Genomic DNA, 10,411 nt, shown 5'->3' with positions numbered 1-10,411 from the left:
AAAAAAAATAGAAGAAAATGTAAAATACCTCATTCGTAAAAGTACTGACCTTGAGAATAGATCGAGGAGAGACAACCTAAGAATTATTTGTCTTTCTGAAAACATTAAAGAGACTAAAAGTCCGAACTAAATATTACAGTATTTAGTGATGAAAAACTGTGCTTATCTTATGGAACCAGAGGGCAAAATGGTTATTGAAAGAAGACACCAATGTCCTCCAGAAAGGTATTCCACAACTATCAAATAAAAGAGAAAAGCCTGCAAGAAGGCAGAAGGAAGCAATTTAGATACCAAGGACTCACAGTAAAGATTACACAGGACCTAGCTGCATCAACATTACAGAATCAGAGGACCTGGATTGTGATATTCTGAAAAGCAAGGGAGCTTAGAATGCAGTCATTAATTCATTATTCAGAAAAGCTAAGCTTCTCTTTTAGGGCAAATACAGACATTTCATGAAAAAGGAGCCTTCCAGCTTTTCCTTATGAAAAGACCAGAGCTGAATAGAAATTTTGGCTTTCAAAGAGGAGACTCAAGAGACCCATGTAAAGGTTTAAAAAAGGGGGGGGTTGTAAAAGGAAAAAAATCTGCTATCCAATAAGATGAAACTGGTTATATATTCCTAACTGGGAAAATGACTTTAATAACTCTCAATAATTTTAATTCTATTAGAGACAATATACTTAGCTAGAAGTAATAGACACTCTTGACTTTTCTGTGACTCAGAAGGATTTATAAACAATAACTCCTTAGAAAGGGGGACAGTAAAGAGATGGGAGGAAGGAGGAGGTGAGAACTGCCTGAATCTTACTCTCATCAGATTTGGCTTAAAGTTAACATTCATACACTCAGCTAAGTTAAGAAACTTATCTTACCTTATAAGTATTAAAAGGGGGAAAGAGTAGAGGAAGCAAAAGGGGAACTAACAGAAGGAAGGGAAGGAAGAAGGGGTAAAGGAAATGGGGAAAGAAAGTGCAGGGAGCTCGATATAGGAGGGCAAACACACTTAAGGTGGTGGTAATCAAAAACAAAATACTGGTGAATATAGATAAAGCAAGAAAAGGGGTAAATGCAAACAAAGAGAATAAAACAAGGGGAGCAATAATGCATTAGTAATTATAACTTTGAATTTGAATGGGAAGAACTCTTCCTTAAAACATAAGAGAATGGAAGAGTGGATTAAAAATAAGAATCCTAAAATATGTTGCTTACAAGAAACTCATTTGAAGCAGAGATACATATAGAGCAAAGTTAAAAGTTTGGAGCAAAATATATTTTGTTTCAGATGAAATGAAAAAGCAGGGGTAGAAATTAATATTTCAGTTTACAAAACAGTTGCAAAAAATAGATATCTTTAAAAGAGATAAGGAAGGAAACCACATCATCTTAAAATGTACCATAGACAATAAAGTAATTTCAATACTAAATATGTATGCACCCAATGGTATTGAAGAATACCATCTGAATCCAGAAAAAAAATTTTGTAATTTGATTAAAAACTAAAAACAACTGTTATCTTACTATGTAAATTTGCTATCACCTATATTTTCTTTTCTTCCTTAAGAATGTGGTTTTTCCTCTTATCATATTCAATTTAGATCAAGATATACCATGGAAACCATGAAAGACTAACAGACTACTTTCTGTGGGGATCTGGGGAATGAAGCAAGATTGGGAGGAAATTATGAAATTCAAAATAGATGAAATCTTCATTTTATAATCACTCGCACACATACATATATATATATGTACATATATATATATATATATGTACATATATATATATATACATATATATATATATATATATATATATACATAAAGGAAATTAACAGGATTCCTATCATCAGTTAGTCAGTGAATACTACTATTTATTAAGCACCTAGTGTGAACTGAAGGATCTGGACATAAAGTATATGACTTTAAACCACCTGTAGCATTAGCTGCCTGACCCTCTAGAGGAAAGTCTTGTAACTCTGAAATTTTCAAAAAAGAAGAACAATAATATATGTACCATTGACCATAAAGATTGTATTTAAATAGGTTTAATGATCATGATGATGTATCAATTACATTTACAAAATCATTCAGTGTTTATACATGTTTTCCTGGTATCATCCATGTTCAATTTGATCCATACAATTTTTGCTGGTAAGTGTTTTTATTATTCTTCTGTTATAGATGAAGAAACTGAGACTAGAAGGGTTAAATAATTTGCTGAGGCTGACACATTATAGAAGTATCTGAGGAGATTTGAGATTAGATTTTTCATATACCATGTCTTATCTACTATACCATCCAGATACTTCATGTTTGGTGTTAGTTTTCATTTGTTTGCTTTTTTTAGAAACAGGTAAAGATTTGACTTTTTCATCTTTTCCATAGAAGACTGAAGTGAGAATAACAGCAAAAATTGCATAGATGATTTTGATTTGTTCATTTAAAAAATGTCCAAACAAATACAAATATCCAAAAAAATGTAACAGAAAAATGAAAAATTGTGCCAGTTAGGAAATTGAAAGGAATCAGAAAAAATAGTCTACTGCTTTATTTGTTGAAGTCTCAAGAACTAATTTTAGGGAAGGTACTTGGCACAATGGTAGGGCACTTGACCTTCAACATGAGAGTTCTAAATTGGCCTAAGATGCTTGATTTTTATTAGCTGTGTGACCTTGGGTAGGTCACTTAACCTTAATTGCCTTGCATACAGGGTCATCTCTAGTCATCCTGATTTATATATGGCCACTGGACATAGGTCATTTTGATAACAGCACAGTATCATCCTCACTACAATTCAGTTCATATGCCTGTCAAGATATCATCTCCCTAATTTTCTGGTCTTCTTCAAAAATTAAGGAGAAATAAGAATTAATTTCATATTATTTTTGATTAAAGTGATCATAACTTCTTGACTTGGATCCAGTTAATGGTCCACAATGGCAATACTTCCATAAAACATTTAATTAGATTTATTCTGATTATTAAAATATAAAAAAACTTCATAAATGGAGAAAGATAGAATGGAGGCAAATACACAATTAGTATTAGAATTAACTGTAAGTGTGAATGGGATAAACTCTCCCATAAAATGACAGTGGATAGCAAAATGAATTAAAAACCAGAATATTGCAATATGTTGTTTACCAAAAACACATTTGAAGCAGAAAGATACACACAGGGGAAAATGGGAAAAGCCTGGAGTAAAATATATTACGCTTCAGCTGAAGTAAACTATCAGGAGTAGCCATCCTGATCTCACAAAATTCAAAAGCAAAGATCAATGACATTAAAAAGGATAAGGAAGGAAAATACATCTTCTTTAAAGGTACCACAGACAGTGAAATGATATTATAATTAAATATGTATGATTCTAATGTTATAGTGTCCAAATTCCTGGAGGAAGATTTGAGTAAATTACAGGAAACATACACAACAAATCTTCAAAATTGTTGGGCCTCTAATCCCTTTTCTCAGAACAAGATAATTCTAATCACAAAATAAACAAGAAAGTTAAGACAGTGAATATAATCTTAGATAACTTAGATATAATAGACCTCAGAAGAAAATTTAATGTCTAGAAAATAATATACCTTTTTCTCTGCATGGCATGGCATGGGATCTATACCACAATTGACCTTGTACTAAGGCACTTATAATCAAATGTAAAAAGGCAAAATTTACTTATAATTTTTTTCTAACTCATTAAAGGAATATTTTGGAATTTTGATTGGTAGGGCACTAAACAAGTAGTTTAATTTTGGTAGAATTATCATTTTTATATTAATATTTGGTTTATTCCTCACCAGTTGATGTTTTGTCAGTTATTTAAATCTGATTTTATTTGTGTGAGAAGTGTTTTGTAATTGTTTTCAAAAGGTCTATGGGTCTTGTCATTGCAGGTAGAGTCCCAGGTATTTTAAATAGTGAGGATTTATGAGGGTATATTTTTATATATTGCAACTTTGCTAAAGTTGCTACTTCTTTCTAGTAGTTTTTAGATGATTGCTTGGGAGTCTGTAGGTACACCATCATGTCATCTGAAAAACGTAAGAGTTTTATCTCTTCCATCCCAATTCTAATTTCTTCAATTTCTTTTTCTTCTCTTGCTCTTGAAGTTAAGATTCCTAATACGTTATTGAATAGTATCTGTGATAATGGGCATTCTTGTTTCATCCCTGATCTTACTGGGAAAACCTCTAGCCTTTCCCCATTGCAAATATTGTTTGTTGATAATTTCAGTTAGATACTGCTTATTATTCTAAGGAGCAACTCATTTATTCCTATGCTCGCTGCTGTATTCTGTCAAAGGTTTTTACAGTATCCACTGATATAATCATATGATTTCTGATAGGTTTTTTTATTGCTATAACTAATTATATGAACAGTTTTGCTAATATTGATCCAATCCTCCATTCCTGGTATATATCCTACTTGGGCATAATGATATAGTGATATCTTGTATTCATTTGCTAAGATTTTATTAAAAATTTTTGCATCTATATTCATCAGGGAGATAGGTCTATAATATTCTTTCTCTGTATTAGCTCTTCCTGGTTTAGGTATCAGCACCATATTGGTGTCATGGAAAGAGTCAGGCAGACTTCTGTCTTCACCTATTTTTCCAAAGAGTTTATATAGAATTGGAACCAATTGTTCCTTAAATGTTTGATAGCATTCACTTCGAAATCCTTCTGGCCCTGGAAATTTTTTGTTAGGGAGTTCCATAATGGCTTGTTGAATATCTTTTCCCGAGATAGGGTTATTTAGGTATTTAATTTCCTTTTCATGTAACATGGACAGCTTAAATTTTTGTAAATATTCTCCTATTTCACTTAGATTATCAAATTTAAAGGCATAGTATTGGGGAAAATAATTCTGAATTATTACTTTAATTTCCTCCCTCTTGGTGGTGAGTTCCCCTCTTTCTTTTATGATACTAGCAATTTGGTTTTCTTATTTATTTTTTTGATCAAATTTTCCAGAGGTTTATCAATTTTGTTGTATTTTTCATAAAACCAACTCTTGGTTTATTAGTTCAATAGTTTTTTTTTTGCTTTCAGTTTTTTAAATTTCTCCCTTAATTTTTGCAATTTCTCATTTGATATTTAATTGGGGTTTTTTAATTTGTCCTTTTTCTAATTTTTTTCCTTGCATATCACGTTTGTTAATTTCCTCTTTCTTTAATTTTATTCATGCAAGCATTTAAAGATATAAGATATCCCCTGGCAACCACTTACTTTGTATACCATTGGTTTGGTATGTTGTTTCATTATCAGCATTATCTACAATAAAATAATTAATTCTTTTATTAATTTGTTGTTTGATCCACTCATTCTTTAAAACTATTTTTTTTATTTTCCAATTAGTTTTGGGTCTCTATCTCCTTGGCCCCATATTCTATGATTTTTATTGCATTAGGAACTATGAAAGATGCATTCACTGTTTCTCCTTTTTTGCAAATAAGTATTAGGTTTTATGGTCTAGTACATGGTTAATTTTAGTTTAAGTGCCATGTACTGTAGAAAAAAAAGATATTCATTTTTATTCTTATTCAATTTCCACAATAAGTCTATCATGTGTAGATTTTCTAAAAATCTATTTACCTCCTCAACTTCTGTCTTGTTTCTTTTATGATTAGGTTGAACTCTAGTAGAGTTTTGTGATCTATGTCTCCTTGTAACTCTTTCAACTTCTCCTCTAAGAATTTCAATGCTGTACCATTGGGTGCATATGAATTTATTACTGAAATTACTTTATTGTGTATGGTACTTCTTAGGAGGATATAGTTTTCTTCCTCATCTCTTTTAATGATATCTAATTTTGAAGCTGTTTTTTCTAAGAATAAGGTTCGCTGTCTCTGCATTTTTCACTACAGCTGAACAAAATATATTTTGCTCCAAACTTTGAACTTTACTCTATATGTATCTTTCTGCTTCAAATGAGTTTCTTGTAAGCAGCATATTGAAGGATTCTAGTTTTTAATGTACTCTCCTTTTCAAGTATATTTTAAAGGAGAGTTGATCCCATTCTCATTCAAATCTATAATTACTTACTCTTTATTGTCCTCCATGATATCTTCCCTCTGTGTGTATTTTTCCACTTTTTTCAGTGTATTCATATTCCTCTTTATTTTGTTCTGAATACCACCACCTTCAGTGTGGTTGACCTCCATAACCAACTCCCCTACCCTTTCTTTCCCTTTTCCCTTTGTCCCTTCTTCCTTCCCTTCATTCTGTTGTTTCCCCTCCCCCCTTCCCCCTTTTAATACATGAAAGGTAAGATAAGTTTCTTAACTTAGCTAAGTGTATGTTTGATAACTTTAAGCCAAATCTGATAATAGTAAGATTCAGGGGGTTCTCACCTCCTCCCTACTCCCCCTCTATTGCAATAGTTGCTTTGTACCTCTTAATGTAATGAAATTTATCTCATTCAATCTCCATCCTACCATCTTTTATTGTCCCATTTTTTTAAGGAGTTGTTGTTTTTAAATCATTTTAGCTGAGTCACAGAAATGTCATGAGTGTCCATCACTTTTGGCTAAGTAAATTCTCTATAATAGAATTTCAAATCCTTTTCCAATTGGCCATTTGGGGTCTTTCTCCCAAGAAGGGATACAGCCTGTTTCTTCTTACTGGATAGCAGTTTCATGAATAAGTCATAAGTTTCTATCATTTCTGGCTAAATATATTCTCTCCAAAAGAGTTACAATTCTTGAGAGTTACTAAAGGCTTTCTCCCAGATTGGGATATAGCCAGTTACCTGTTGTCGGGCGGGGCTCTTCCCTCTGAGGATTGTCAGGGACTACTGAAGAAAGACTACTCACACAGGTGATCAGGGGGCAAGTCCAATTTATTTCTGCGTATGTAATCTTATATACTATATTCTATATGCGGAAGCATGGTATGGGAGGATCTCCTGAGGCCTATATCAGATTGGCCTGAGCCTCTTGCATTGCCTTTGTTGACTGTCTCTATGCGGAAATTTGTCAAGCAAGGGAAGGGTGAAATAGGGAAGTAGATGGGTAGATATGTTGGGGTAGATATGGGGGCACTTCCCACTTTCCCTTTGGCCCAGGATTTGAGGCGACCAAGGTTTGCCTTGGCATATATGCCGGAGTTTGCTCTACGGGACTTCATCTCATGTCCTGCAAGGCCAGTAGGTATACTGTGGGGCAGCCTCCTACAGTTACCTCCTATTGGGTACAATATTTTTGTTTTACCCTTTTTTTTTTTTTTTTACCTTTTCATGTGTCTCCTGAGTCTTCTGTTTGAAGTTCAAATTTTCTATTCAGCTCTGGTCTTTTCTACAGGAAAATTTGGAAGTCTCCTATGTCATTAAATGTCCACCTTTTGCCCTGGAAGAGAAGGCTCAGTTTTCCTGGATAATGATTTCTTGCCTGCATTCCACGCTCCCTTGCTTTTTAGAATATCATATTCCAAGCGCTTCTATGCCTTAATGTTGATGCAGCCAGGTCACCATTCTGTGGCTCCTTAGTCTTTAAATTGTTTCTTTCTGGTTTCTTGCAGGATTTTCTCTTTTATCTGATAGCTCTGGAATTTGAAAACAATATTCTTTGGTGTTTTCATTTGGGGATTGCTTTCTTAAGGGTATTGATATATTTTCTCAATAACTATTTTGCCCTCAAGTTCCATGATATTCGGGCAGTTTTTCATAACTAAAAACTATAACATTAAGTCCAGGCTTGTCTTTTATCCAATGTTTTCAGGAAAACCTATAAATCTTAAGCTGTCTCTTCTCGATCTATTCTAGAGTTCAGTGGTTTTGATAATGAGGTATTTTACATTTTCTTCTATTTTTTATTTTTTTTTTGAGTTGTTTAAAAGATTCTTGTCTCATAAAGTCATTGGCTTCCACAAATTCCATTTTTAGGGAAGAATTTTCTTCATTTATCTTTTGCAAATCCTTTTCCAATTGGTCAGTTCTTTTTTTGAAATAGTTTTTCATTTGACCAATTGAGATTTTGAGACAATGATTTCATTTTTGCTTTTGTCCAATTGTATTTTCCAAAGATTTGTTTTCTTGCTATAAGGGTTAATCTTCTCTTGAGTTTTTTTTTTCCCCTGAACTTTCCTATTCAATTTTAAAGTCCTTCCTAATTTCTTCAAGGAAGTATTTCTATGCTGGAACCCAATAATATTCTCTTCAGAGGTTCTAGTTCTATCTTGAGTTAGGGTATTTACCTTCTAGGGAAATTTTCTATTAATCCTTCTTCTCATTGGCCTTTCTTCATTTTCCTAAGATCTTTTGTTGAGGGAGGGGCTAGTTCCCAGATGATTGATGTTGGGAGCGCCAGAGGTTTTACTCATGGGGTTTATTAACTCCAAGTGGGCCGGCCATTAGAGAGTGCTGGAGTTTCTGTGACCTTGATTTGTGCCCCCCCCCCATTCCTTTAACCTGGGGCATGGGAATGATTGAGTTGATGAATACTTTTATGCTTGGACAATGTGGACAATCATCTGGGGTAAGGTATTTACTCTCCCTATTCACAGCTGAGGGAGCTCTACTGCCCAGGCCTAAGCCTGGGGGTAGGTGGGCTTTAATTGGATTCCTTCTGGGATGAAGGTTCAACTGAAATGAAGGCATGGAGTCTGAGGTCCTCTAGACCAGCAGAGCTCCACAGATTGATGTTCAACCACACTCCATGCTGGAACTCCCCCTTCAGCCCTGCTGGTAAGCCCCAGACTGTTAGTCTCATAGTCAATGTTCCCACACCCCAGTTGGCTCTCAGACTGCAACCCCCACAGTCAAAATCTCTGTGGCTGATCCTAGCATATTCTAGCTCTCACCCCTCTTATACTCTCTGGCACCAGCTCACCCACCATTCCAGAAGACAGACCTTGAGATAGTTGTTCTTCTGCCAACTTCGTTTTAGGGGGTTTTGTTGATCAAATTTTTGTTAAGAGGTTTATTTCATATTATATATGAAGGAAGTTCAGGACACCTTAGCACAGTCCATGTCTTCTCTAAGCCATCTTGGCTAGAAATCCAAATATTCTGTATCCTTCTTAATGAGATATATTTTGCTGTTGCTTTGTCTGAGACAAGGATTGCTCTACATGCTTTTTTCACTTCAGCAGAAGCATATTATATTTTTCTCTAAACATTTTTATTTATCTGGATTGTATGTCTTGGGTTCAAATTTATTTCTTGTAAACAACATATATTAAAATTCTTGTTTTCATTCACTCTGCTAGTTCCTTTTTCCAGGGAGCTAAACCCCTTTCATAGTTTTTTTTTTTACTATTTCTATTTTAGCTTTCGTCCTATGTTCGCTCCACATTTTTTACTCCTTTCATCCTTCCTAACCAGTGTTATGCTTCTAAGCACTGCCTTCTTCAGTTGATTTTCTCTACTATCATCCCTTTGTACTTTTTTCCTTCCTTCCACACCCCTCCTTTTCAACTCCCTTCTTCCCTCTCTTTTATCAAACCTTCTTTCCTCCACTTCCATTCTCTTTATTCCTGTAGGTTTGGATACAATTCCAAACATACCTAATAATATATGCTATTCAAAAATTTTGTAGGTTTTGGCAAGGCAAATGGGGTTAAGTGACTTGCCCAAGTCCATACAACTTGGTAATCATTAAGTTTCTGAGGCAATATTTGAATTCAGGTACTCCTGACTCCAGGGTTGGTGCTCTATCCACTGTGCCACCTAGGTGCCCCTATGGCATTCAAATTTTGAGCAAAATCTATTATTCAAGAAATTCTCACATCCTCCCCTCTTTCCCCCTACTGTAATAAGTATTTTGTCTCTCTTCTTGTGATGTTTTTTACTTTATTCTACCTCTTCCATCCTCCTTTCCCAGTACCATCACTTTTTTAATGTCTAAAAGTTTTCATTTTATATCATCTCATCAAAATCATTGCATGCCCACACCTTCTGCCTAATGTATACTCTGTCTAATAGAGATACAGTTTGCAAGATTTGGTAGTATCATCCTCCTGTGGTGGAATGTAATAGTTTGATATCATTGAATAGGATCCTTTTGCTTTTTTTTTCTTGTTTACCTTTATATGCTTATATGAATCTCTTGAAACTCGTATTTGAATACTGAATTTTATGTTAAAATTTGATCTTTCATCAGGGAACTTTGAAAGTCATCTATTACATTGAACAAACATCTTTTCCCCAAAAGACATTATGCTGAATTTTTCATGGTAGTTGATTTTTATTGTAATCCAAACTCTTTTGTCCTTCAGAATATCATTTGAGCCTTTGGTATTGATGCTGAGAATTCCTATGTAATTGTGATTGGCTCCATTGAATGTGAATTCTTTCATTCTGGATGGCTACAATATTTTCTCCTTAAACCAATAATTCTGGATTTTTGTTTCAATATTCTTTGGCTTAGTCATTTTTGAATAACTTCCAGGAGATGATTGGTGGA

This window comes from Macrotis lagotis, chromosome 6, assembly GCF_037893015.1.
Source record: "Macrotis lagotis isolate mMagLag1 chromosome 6, bilby.v1.9.chrom.fasta, whole genome shotgun sequence".
Taxonomy (NCBI): Eukaryota; Metazoa; Chordata; class Mammalia; order Peramelemorphia; family Peramelidae; genus Macrotis; species Macrotis lagotis.
The sequence above is the reverse complement of the archived record's forward strand: the minus strand, read 5'-3'. Positions refer to the sequence as shown.